At 44.6% G+C, this 12,888-nt stretch overlaps 1 long non-coding RNA gene across 1 annotated transcript; it reads left to right on the forward strand.

The window, feature by feature from the left end:
* Positions 1-4,897: 4,897 nt before the first annotated feature.
* LOC102010723 lies at positions 4,898-12,083 on the forward strand. The gene is made up of 2 exons (XR_264568.2): positions 4,898-5,252; positions 11,644-12,083. It is a non-coding gene; the product is annotated as an uncharacterized LOC102010723 (long non-coding RNA).
* The last annotated feature ends 805 nt before the right edge of the window (positions 12,084-12,888 follow it).

Below are 12,888 nucleotides of genomic sequence, written 5' to 3' on the forward strand. Positions count from 1 at the left end.
ATGACTGGTTGGGTAAAGTGTTCTTTGCTGAGATAGTACCAGTACATGTAGGGTAAATAAATATTCAAGTCAGGCAAGTGGTAAGAATGCACATTTTATCTGGTTTTTTTAGCTATATTCTGGGAAAGAACAGGGATGATAGAAAGTTAGCATTTAAGTGTATGTCCACTTATTGGTCACTCGTACTCCATTTCACCTAGAAAAATGATGACCCTGTAAATAGGTTCTAGGCCCCCTGATTTTGGAATCTCGCATGTCCCTGTCCTCTCCTGACCCCCGTGGTCAGCTCCTTTGCTGTGGCCCTCACTGTCCTCTGCACATGCCTCTCATAACCAGCCATACTGATAGGAGCACAGGGTTATGGAAAGGAAAGAGGCAGAGTCGGGTGGAGTCCAGGCATCAGCCACCCCCGACGCAAACATCCCCTGAAAATGCCATTCCTTGCCTGAAAAGTGAGGCAGAAGCAAAAGACCTCCTGTGGCTTCCCCAGGCACCACGCTCTGAGTCTAGCCAGGCCTGCCCTCCATTCTTGCTTAAATGTTTCATTGTAGCCTCTAATAATTACCCCCAGGAAAGGGACTTCCGGAAGGTCTAAATGCACCCGCCTTTGAGTAAGTGAATTTCTACTTTACATGATTGCAAAAGGTCTGTTAAGCAAGGGACTTCTCTAACAACTGACCAGTAAAGTGTTATGAGGCTTCAGAGGGGAAGGTAGTTTGGAATCTGCCCATTGTGAATTCAAAACCTGGATTTGTAGTTTGTCAGCTAAATAACCTTGAACAAGTTATTTACTCTCGCACTATTGATTTTTTTGTCAAGAAAGTGGAGTTTAAGAAGTCCTCCAAAGACCGCACAGGCCCTGAATCTGGGGATCTAAGTACTGGCCCACAGTAATCTCAAAACCTCCAGCCATAGACACACCAACTCTGTCCTCTTAGCTCTCCCAGAGAACAGTGGCTCACAGGACTGTCACTGGTGCCATGGGATGCTTAGACTTGCATTGATTTGCACTTCCTTCTCCCAGGCTGTCCATTTAATTGACAGCCCCAGCCCCTCACGTGGGTCATGATCTATCCGACAGCTGTAGGCCTGCCTCTTCACTGAAGGGGCATGTGAGGGCAGTTCTCGGTGATAATGTTGCTTCCCCAGGTGATAAAGCATCAGTATCTTCCCCACATAGAGAAAGAAGCACCAACATGAAGACCAAAATCAGAGAATAACAGTTTATGCTTTAAGTTGAACATCAAAAATAAAATGTGACTTGCATTTCCTTAAAGCAACCCTAACATACCCTGTTTTACACAGAACTTTTGTGAGATACAAAACAGTGGGAATAGTGAACTCTTTTGAGGTATGGCATTAACCAACCAGGACATCTCAAGGCCTTATCTTTAGTAACCAGCTTTATTTATATTAATATCATATAGATTATGTTTGAAAACTAAAACTATTTCTCAATCAAATACTAGCTCTTAGCGTGGGATTTTGTTTTATGTGAGGCTGTTGAACTGGCTGGATTTGTCTCTACTTGATCTCCTGGGATGTAGATCTACATTGAAATCCAAGAAATTTAAATACCCGCTTAGGAGACTTTGCCCTCTTTTGCTCCTCTTTTTATAAAAGTATTATTTTCCACCGGGTATGAGAGTGCATGCTTATAATCCCAGCTATTCAGGAGGCAAGAGGATTGGAAGTTCAAGGCCCACTTGGGCAATCTAGTGAGATCCTGTCTCAAAATAAAAAACTTAAAAAGGTAGAATATTCCTGGCTTTGATCTGTAGTATGAGGGGGGAAAGCCTTCGGGTTCCTTCTGCAGGCAGTGGGGCCTCTTTCCAGACAGGCAGCGCACCCTGGGCCTCTCTGTACTAGATTTCAAGAGCTACTCCTTTGGAAAACAGCTTGATAGCTTCTGAAGAGGGCCTGCTGTTATCTTGAGACTCAGAGACAAGCATGACATGGACTATCTGTCTGAGACTGTTCCCCGCAAAGATACCGCATAGATACACTAACTGCTATCTTTCCAAGACACTTGCAGACTTGATACGTTTCCTTGCCCCAAACCATTAATGAACCTTGTCACTGCTGTTTGTGCCCCAGCTCCTAGGTTTTTTTCTCTCCCTTTTGTCCTCAGATGTAAGAGCCTTATGGAGAAGGACTCTCTGGTCACACCAAGGCTCACTGTTCAACATTAACACAATGTCATCTTCAGAACTACATCCTCATCTATGCTGTTCCTCACCTAAGTACTTTTAGTCTTCAGTGCTTTTGAATTTCTTCTTTGACCAGAATACCCCGGGACCTGATGAAAGTAGTTCTTTTTCTTAATATGCTAGTCATACGACTTTCTTGCTCACAGTCAACACGTACGTGCTGTGACTGCACCTGGACAGGGAGCGGCAGTCGGAGACGCTGTCTTTGCGGCATGGCAGGACCCCACTCCATCTTTATGCCTCAATTACAGTTTCCGCTGGGATCGAGGGAGCCACCACGTAATTTCTGTCATCCTTTGATTCTCCAAGGAAACTTCTTAAACCCCAGCCATGCCTCAGTTCCTCCATGGGCTGTTCCTCCCTCATATACAGTATTACTAATTTCAATTTTATCTCGCTTTTCAGCCAACCCTGAAATTCATTTCTTAATTTGAGAGTATGAGAATTTTAGTAGCTCAAAGCCTGGATATTCTTGAAGCTGACAAGCTACCCCATTAAAGGGGAGCCACTGAGTGGGATAGGGTTAACCAGTGATTGTTATTTTCTTCATGATTTTCTGTATTGTACGAATTGTCCAATGAGTGTACATTACTTTTAAATCAGAAAAAAATGCTTTTTAAGAATGAGAAGCCTGGATAAGTGGTTTTTAAGCCTTTTTTTTTTTTTCCTTTTTAAAACTGAAGAACTCTAGAAAAAGGAAAGAGCAGCTGTTGTGGTTGAAGTGGGGTATGTCCAGGTTTCTGTGTGTCTGTCGGTGTGTTTTCTATGTGTTTACGCATCTAAATGTGTCTATGTATGTTTGTGTAGGTTTCTGTGTTTGTATATGTGCAATGTGTGTATTTCTGTGTATATGTGTGCATTTCTGTGTGTGTAAAGTGTATCTCCCTGTGTTGCTGGATATTCTGACTTTCTCATCCTCAAAAGGCAGCACCTATCTGGACCCTCTTTATCTTTCAGAAAGGAAATGAACTCTGTCCTCTTGTCTCTGCAGAGCTAAGACCTTCCAACAAAGCTTTCTGGGTTTGTTTGGCACGATCCCTTCTGATGGGCCCCACCATTTCTGGGAGGGGATGTTCCTTGTGTCTGTAAATTAACAGAGCCTGGTTCCCCCTGTACTCTGGGACTGTGCCTGAAGGAGTGGGGGTGGGGGAGGGAGAGGAATATCGTCTCACAAGCAGATCTCTTTTTTTAAGACAGCCTTTTCAGAATAGATGTAAAGAAGTGATTCTTGGAGATCTTTTTAGCAGGATTTGAGCACCTCCCATGGACCCAACTTCGCGTGCCTGGTGATCCAGTTCTCTCCCTCTGTGAAAACACTAGAAGCCTCTCCATTTCTGGAAGGGCCGCACTCCTTACCTTCCCTAAAAGTGATGGCTTTTGTTAAACAGGATGCAGAGGAGGGAAAGGACTAAGTCATGCATGTGTCAGGGACTCACAGGAGGCCAATGAGCCACTCCTCGTAATGTCCTCTGTCCCTACTCCTTGTGTGGCCCTTGTGCCATCACCAGTTCGTGGTGACCCATCTTTGAGCCTAAGGTTGAAAAACCTGAATAGAACCTTTTGCAACAGCTAAGGATTCAGTGAACTGCTTGCTGCTCCCTGAAATCTTTGAGGAACACAAGTTTGGAAGAAGACCTATATTTAGGGGTACTTGATTGAAAATCACCAAAGGAGCATGTCATAGGCAGAAGTTAATGTGGTTTCTAGGAGCTCCCACTCCAAGGCTCAACTCAGTCTTCATCAGGGTTGTTCACATTTCTTTTCCCTACTCTAAGCTTCAGTTCTTCTGTTCTTCAGAAGATACTACTGCTTCCTGACACCTAGGGTCCTCATGACTATTAATCCTGAGGATCACCTGACGGTGGTCGTGGAGTTACGGTGATGGTTTTATAAATGCTGACTCTTACTGTAATTATTTGTGCGGCACTTCCTCAGACTGCCTTCCCACCCGTCCACCTCCTTGGCAAGGTTGTGGCCAAGACTCTGAATGGTTATGAGGAAGGGGAGGCGCATTTCCCTTTTGTGTGTGTGTGGCTTTACTTTGGATGAGGGAGCATAGCTGTGAGGCTTTGAGGAACCTGCCTGAGTCCATGTCAGCACTACCTGGACTGATAGATGCGGGGTTTGGCTCTAGGACATCAAAGGTGTCACCTCTGCAGGCACAGCTGGAACCACTTCTCTACTTCTAGAAAGAGCTCTTTGTAAACCAGCCTCCAGGAAGGGAAGATCCATTCATACCATTTTGACTACTATTTTTCGGGGGCTTCCTTATTGTCATTCCAGAATAGTTTCTGTTCTAGCCACACAGTCCCTACGCAGAGGCTCTTACACTCGCTTCTCCAGAAACTCCTTAAAACTGAGGCTCATGCAGAAAATCAGTCCACATCCCATAGCTAAAAAGTGAGAGCTGAAGTCTAAAGCCAGCTTTTTGAGACTCTAAATCCCATCTGCTTTCTATTACCCCACATTCCCTCACTCTCATTTTCCTAAAAGTACTATTTTCCACTGACTTTAGGCCTCTAGCATATGACTGTATATTGAAGAGAGTTCCCATTAAACATTTCCTATTTCCCTCTGCCAGAATAGTATTTTCCAGAAGTACCAGATATATGGCCATCGTGAGCCTGCCTGCTTGCTCCCAGATGGAAAGAGCTTTGATCCAGACACAGGCTGTTCCTTGATCAGGTCATCAGTGTCTCTACTCCTTCCATTCTTTTCTGGACACTTATTCCAGGACAGACTTGAATACGCCACATTTGCAAGTTGACCACATAAACACTGGCCTTTTCTGGAGACTACCGGAACCTTCTTGAAGCTTGACACCTGCAGTCACCCTCTGAGACCAGCAAGTAGGGTGCTTAAGGAAATGAACCGCCCTGGAGGAAAGATGGAGCCACTCATCTGCTTTGGAGTTCCTTCTTCAGGATCCAAGATGGACAGTCTAAAGGAGGTGCCTCATCAGCCATCAGCTCCCTCAAGTTGACCTGCAGCTTCCTTTGTTATGTGCCACCTTCTGCCCTGTGCAGGAGCAACTGATGCTGTGTAGGTTCCCTTCCTGGAAAGAATGTTTCTGCTATTCTAACATGGGTAGAAGGCATCACATTCTTTGCTAATAATATCTGCATTTTAATTGCACCTTTCTGTCCTCACTTCTGGCATCTGTTTATTCCTTCTTCTCCATCACTGGAGAAGCTGCCAAGGAATACTACCAGAAAGCTGTGCCTTGCCTTTGGCTTTCTTTGTGCTGCTCTCTCAATGAACTTAGCGCTCTACTTTTGCAGTGTTCTGTCTCCTAACGTTTGTGCTTGTCCCTCAGGGGCCATTTCTTTTTTACTTTCATCCCCTTCATTTTTTCTGAGTGAAAAATAAAATTTGATTTCCAGGGTTATCTTATCCTTCTAAAGGCTAGCTCTCTGGCCTGTCATAATCTCTCTTCTCAATAGCTTCCTTAATCTCTCTTATCATCAACAATTTATTTTCAATAAACATGGTTTTATGAAGCCTCGTATTGTCTGGATGGGTCCAGCTTCTGACAGTCTCATGTGATCCACTTGTCATCAACTCCGTGTCTTCCTGGCATGTCCCCGTAGCTGGGGTGGTCAGTCCCTAGGGTAAGAGTGGGTTGGGATGACACAGTCTCAGGCTTTTAGGAATCATGTCATGATCTGACTTCTTTGAGCCCTGAGCTCTTGGGACATTTGGGTCTAAAGCCTCTTTGGGTTTGCACAATAGGAATTTGAAGTTTTAAAAATGTGGTTTCCTCTGTGCTCCTTGCAGTTATTCACTTCCATTTACTGGATGGTTAGAGGATCTCCTTTGTGCCATTCATGGTCCTTACTATCCCGGAACTTATGGTCTAGTGGACAAGAAAGATGAGTTAGTCAAGCAGTTATGCTAAACCATGTGAAGTTTCATCGTGTGTTTGCAAGAGAGGCACGTGGGTCTATAAAAGCACAGAGAGTGAAGGACTGGTCCTCAAGGTGTGGTCTCCAGACCAGCAGCCTCTTCAACCTTTCTGAACTTTTTAGAGGCACAAATTGTCAGCCTCCCACTCCAGGCCCACTGGATTCGAAATTTTGGAGTGTGTGGCCCAGCATCTGTGTTTAACATGTCCCCAAGAGACTATGACACATACTTGGGTTTGAGAACCCCTACTCCAAAGGGTCAAAGAAGTATTTTCTGAAGAAATAACTTTTGAGTTACTAAGGAAACTAGACCTTGGGGAAGAAGAAAGGAAATAGTTCAGACAGGAAAAATGGTATGTGTTAAAGTGCTGTAGCCAGACCAGGGAGTTTTGAAACTATGTACCCATAATAGAAAGAGCAGTCCAAGATCCATCTGCAGGGGCCATCATTTGCAGGTCAGGTAGGCACCACTGAAAACTGAGTCGTAGGAAACTTCACGCTTCAAACACGAGATGACACCATGTTACTTGCTCTTATTTAAAGGGTGAGTCTAGCTCCATTATGGAGAAAGGACTGAAGAGCAAGTCGACCAATTGGAGATCATTGCAGTTGTCAAGGGAAAGATGACGGTAGCTTGGACGAGGGTGGTATCTGGAGGCCTGGAAAGAGGAACACATAATCCCAAAATTCACAGGTAAAAGCCATAGGCTTCAGTCATCAGTTGGAGGTGTCAGGGATGACTCTAGTGTTCCGAGTTTCCATGCAATATGAAGGATAATGATACCAGTTTTGGCAGTGGAAAGAGATCTTGAGAAGAATCTGCTGAGTTTGGGGTGCTTTCGAGCCACCCAAGTGGAGATAACAACTAGATGGTAGAAATTGCATGTCTAGAGTTTAGAAAAGTCACAGCTGGAGATACACATTTGTGAGTCAACATCTGGTTGACCATTAACATTAGTGGGCCAAGCTGTCACCTTGGGACAAAGAATAAGGTAAAGAAGAGAAGAAAGCTAGCACTGCTCATGGAGGAACATCAAGTTCAATGATCAGATGGCAGAAAATGACCCATAAAACAAGCTTAGAGTAAAGTGCCAAAAAGAAGAAGGCGCTCCTGGCACCAGGAAGCTGTGGCATCAGAAATCCTTGGAAGAGAAGGTTTCCAGGACATTGATTAGTGGTGGTGGGAGGGAACAAGGTGAGAGGAGACTGAAGAACGCCTGTCACGCAAGTAACACACAGATTGTTCATGGCTTTAGCAAAGTGTGTTTCAGTGGAGTGAAGAGAGCAGAAGCTGAAATACGAGAGACAAGGGAAAAGGGAAGGTGAGCAGGAGTGAGTGTGGCCAGCGCTTCAGAAATGGTGCTGTCTTACTGTCTGGTGTATGTAATAGCACCATGTATCATGCACTGACACTTAGTCAGTAAAAATTAACCCCTTTAAAAAAAGAAATGGTAGTAAGGAGGAAAGAGCACCAGCTGATAGGGGATGTGGAGCTGCGCGATGGCTCTGACTCGTCTGTGTTGGGAGCGGGTGATTCAAGCATCCTGAGCTCGTGGTTTAAAGGAGCATGTTGAAGAAACTATAGCGCTGCGACCCTAAATGCAGGAGGAGAGGCACAGAGGGGTGTTGATTCTGGTAGCTCCTGCTCTCGGCCTGTTCTGACCCTCTGTGTAACCTCCCCAGGCCTGCTCCTCTGACCTGGAATGCCAGCTGTTGCTCCCTTTCTTGGCGTTTCTCCTCCTCCTGTCCTGTCTGCTCTCAGCTTCTCTCCTGCAGCCTGCTTGGCTGTTTTCCTCACTTCGTTCACCCCCATTAAGTTATTAACTCGCCAAGGTCTAGACTTCCCACTTCCTTTGGCTCTTTGAACTCACTGTTGGCTCTTTTCCTATTCACCAGCTCAGCAAGTCAGCATTTAGGTTATTCTGCAGACATGCAGAATTACAATTAATATAATTGGTGTCAAGTGTGGAAGACTTAAAGACATTGCTACAACTGAGAAGGGAGCAATGAACATGCCCACCTCTCCATTATCCCCTGCTCCTGGTGCTTGGGACTGAATGCTGAGGCTTGCATGTGCGAGGCAACTGCCCGGTCTGTCCTCCAGCAGTTTTTGTTAAATTTTATTTTGAGGCAGGGTCTCACTGAGTCGCCCAGGTTGGCCTTGAACTTGGGATCCTCCTACCTGAGCCTCCTGAGTAGCTGGGCTTACAGGCATGTGGCACTGCACCCAGCTTCTCCAGGTCCTTAGACATGAACTTAAAATAGACTTTATTCAAAGTATATTGTGAGGGTTTGGTTTTAAAGGGCCACAATTACACACTGGATTTTTATAAGTTAATTTATGGATTCAATTAGGATTAAGAACGATCTTTAGTGTCTAAAGCAGACTCAAAGAAACATGCTGCCACTCTGAGACATGCAAATTGTGTCTAAGACTCTTCAGATAGATTTGCAGCAGTTTCTTAAAGATAGAGTGGCTTTATCATTCCTTAAAACTTCTAAAATCATCAGTTCACTTAATGTGGTGTATGGACAAAGACCAGACAGCTTCCTGTTCACTGACCTACATCCCACCAGTCATTTCTTACCTAAGGACAAGATTGAGAAAGAAAACATTTTTGACCATCTCTCATGCTCAGATCTTTTACATGTGCTGTCACATTTATTCCTCAGACTCCTCTGAAGTACTTATTTGAAGATACTTATTTTACAGATGACAGAGTGAGGCTCAGAACTGCGGCAGGCAGTATAAAGGCTGATCTTTCTACTTACACATGGTGGAGCAGTAGCTGTATCATTGTAATACTAATGTAATAATAATGTACCTCTAAAGTGAAAATCTGAAATTTGAAGTGCTCCAAAATCCAAACTTTTTGAGTGCCACAAGTGGAAAATTTCACACTTGGCCTCATATTATGAGTGGATCAAGTCAAAATGCTGATGCACTAAAAATATTGCATAAAATTACATTCAGGCTATGTATTTAAACTGTATATGAAACATAAATGAATTCCATGTTTAGACTTGGATACCATCTTCTATATATGCAAACATTCCAGAGTGAAAAAAAAAAAAGCTAAAATCTGAAATACTTCTGGTCCCAAGCATTTCAGATAAGGGGGAGGGGGGCTTCATGTATGTCATACAATTACATCCCTGTGACAGCTCTGCAAAGACCATCATCCCCATTTTAAAGATGAGAAAACAACTGCAAAGAGGTTAAATTATTTGTCCAGTCACACAGCTATTTAGTAGTTATGATTCCACTGACCCCAACATTCCTCTCAAAAGTCATCTTGTTTGTCAAGATAAAGATGGTTCCCTGAGCCCCAGAACAAAGTCTGAGAGATAGATTTTTTTTCTTGGTACTGTTGAATTTACAGCTGCCTCCTGGCATCCCTGTTGAGCCAAAATACAGAATGTTTGTTTAGTCTTTCCTGCTTGTCAGTCTTGGTAAGGAGGACGGCAACATCAGATAGTTCTGCAAGCTTCTAAGTTTTGATAGTGTACTTTCTCATCTCTCTAGCAGCATCCTCTGTCAGGACAGACACAAGAACTCAAAATTAGCCAAGAAAACCGCAAGCAAAGCCAGAATTAAATATCGCAAGTTGTTGAACTAGCTCTTTCACTTATCTTTGCAAGAGTCCCTTAGCGCTCACATGGAACAGATTGACTTCAGTTTTACACATGAATTCTAAGGGTCTCTGTTTAAACTTCATCTACAGCAACAAAAATAGTTGAGGAGGGCCCAGTGCGGAGGAGGGCTCACTGCAGAGTGTAGTAACAACAGAGACATGACCAGAGATAAGAACCAGGAGACAAAAAATGACAAGAAACAGAAACAAGAGCCCAGAAGCACAGCCAGGAAAGCTGCTCTGGTGCCAAACACCCGTACCCTTCGTAAGCATATCCAACAGTGGATTGCCAGTTCTTTTTCCACTGTGATAGAGACACTGAATATTCGTGAGAAGTTAACATTTTGTCTGGCGATCTCCAGTTTAGGAAAGTAGTGACCCCGCGAGAAGTGTGTCTTTAGAAAATGGGGGAGAAGCCTCCTACCCACAAAAGCATTAGTACTTTATCCTTAAAATCCAACAATTAGTGAATTATTCCCCAGAACCCTCTGTGCTATTTTTCTTTATATTTCTGAGGCACAGTTCCTGGCACATAATACAGGTTGAACAGCCATAATCCAAAACTCCAAAATCTGAAAGTTTTTGAGCAATGACGCGATGTCACAAGTGGAGAGTTCTGTGCAATGAAGCACTGATTTATGCACAAAATTATAAAAACATTTTGTAAAATTGCCTTTAAGCTATGTTTATAAAGTGTATATGAAACACAAATGAATTTCGTGTTTAGACTTGGGTTCCATGCCCAAGATATCTCATTGTGTATATGCAAATATTCCACCCCGCTAGAAAAGCCCAAAATGTCAGATAAGGAATACTCAGCCTGTATCTGCCTGTCAAGGCTGGATAATAGCATGTCAAGCTGCTCTCTGGGGGTTGGGTAGCCCTGTTTTGCTGTGGTCACTCAGGCAAGCTGCATTCCTGGATATATTCCAGGATAACTTTATGAAACATGGAGGAGGCTAAGACCCTGAGAGTTTAGTACGAATTCTGCTTTCACATGTAATTAAGTAAGATGATACTCGGCCTCCTTTCAAATGACAATAATAATATTAAACATTCAACTATATATAATTGCTTTTATTTATTATCATTGTCTTCACCAACAGTAACTAGTGCTGATCACTGGGTAAGGACATGAAAAAGAAGTTGGGACACAGTTGAAATCCCATAGCTAGAACCAGGCTGAGAAATATTGAATCAGAGCTCCCAAAATAAGTGGGGATTCAGAACACACACACACTCCCTCTCCAGCCTGCCAGTAAAGCTGGATTTTCCTGGGGCTTCAGAACACACACACACACTCCAGCTCCAGCCTGCCAGTAAAGCTGGAGCTCTCTTGATTCAGCCTCGATCTAAATGAGAGACAATTGCCCTTCAGAGAGTCCCAGGCAGCCGGAAGGTGCAGGTGCACATAGGTCATGGGCAGCCAGAGGCCCAGCTTCGGGCATCCATTCCCAGCACCTGGCCTTCCTTTCCCGCACAGAGCCGTGGGTTTTACAGGTCATGGCCATTTTGAAAAGGCCAAATCGCTGACCTGTTTAATGAGTGCAGTTTCTGCATGAAAGCCCACATCCCTCTCCCCAGAGGCCAGGAAGCATCGCTGGGGTAGGGGGACCAGTTCTCTGCTCTGTGCCTCAGGGGTTTCTGGCCTTAACTCCTGGTGGAATTAGCAGGAGTTATCTGTAAATCCCTGAGGCATCTATCAGCAGACTGAGCCAGGCTGCTTTTGAAAGATTCACTGACCCCTTATTAACTCAAGTCCTTGTTAGGAAATATCTAATCAGCTGTGAGCCAGCACACCAGGGGCGCAGGGGTCAGCAGGAGTGGGGAGCTGTGGGTTGGGTCCAGCTGTGTGCTGTCTGGTGACTGAGTTGTTTTGCTTTCCACTTGCAGCTATCTTTCAGATCATTCAGAGCATAAGGATGGGGATGTGAGGAGGCCCAGACATCTGGCTCTGTGCCCTCCCACCGGAGAGGGGAAGAGCTCGCAGGCCTTTGGCAGGTACCTGTGGGAAGCAAACCAGTCACACAGAAGAGAAAGAAGGGTCCCCTATTGTTCCTGGTCACTTCAGCGAGGGAGTCAGATCAGATTGCCTTCTCACAGGACCTCTCAGTGCATCCGTGTCTCCGAGCAGAAAGGACACTCTGCTTTTCTGTTGGCCGGATTGTTAGCCAAGCGGGTCATCTGCAGCAGCACTGTCTGTCTGGTTCCCTCCCTGAGTTTCACTAATGTGTGCATGTGGCCCCTGAATGACCACTGGTTTTCTGTCTACTGATAAAATCTCTTCTCTGTCAGAAATTGGTTTTACAAATAAATGTCTTCATTCAAGCTTATGCCATGTGTGAGTTACCAGAAGAAAAACGAAGGGAACAAAATAGCAGAATAGTTCAAAGGGGATGGGACAGGTGGGAGGAAATTTTTTTATGCAATGGGAAAAGAGAAAAAGAATCCTCAGATGGGGATCCAGAGAGATTTATCTAGCAGGTCAGAAGAATGAAGCTCTGGCTGGTTCTAATGACCTGGGGTTTCCACATATTTGACTTGTCTTTTTCTTTGTTAAAATATGTTTTTGTCTTTTTTTTTTTTTTCAGTCCAGTAAAGGTATCTGCAGTGTATGTTAAGGTCTGACTATCTGTTATCTCTTCTGGGCTCTGCCTCAGAGGATACACAGAACAGATGTCTTAGGCCTCTCAGTAAAAGCCATCACTCCAGGGCCCAGCAGCTGACTCCAAAGCCTGGAGCAGGAGCCCTGCAGCACCCTGGGTGGCCAGCGAGGAGGAGACAGGAGGCCAGGCTCACTGGTAAAGCCCCCCTCTCCCTGACCAGACTTCCCACAGCCTCTCAAATTGTGGTGTCACCAAACAAAGTTACAGGGACAACCACAGAGATCCAGACAGGAGCACAGTTCCCATGCAACTTGAAGCATGCCTTTATTTTTTTTAATTCCATCTTTTCACTGGCATTTTTTTTTCATTCCTTAATATTGTGAAAGCTGTAAAAAGGGAAGTGGCAGGAATAAGGGGTTTCCTCTCCCTTCTCTCTCCCTTCCTTTCCTATTGAAGCTGGTAAGAGGGCACCTCTTAAACCAGTGGCCCCGGGGACAGTCCGTCAGCCTTGTGCCAGGGCCCAGGCCCAGCT

Source organism: Chinchilla lanigera, unplaced genomic scaffold (genome assembly GCF_000276665.1).
Source record: "Chinchilla lanigera isolate Chin_1 unplaced genomic scaffold, ChiLan1.0 scaffold00117, whole genome shotgun sequence".
NCBI lineage: Eukaryota > Metazoa > Chordata > Mammalia > Rodentia > Chinchillidae > Chinchilla > Chinchilla lanigera.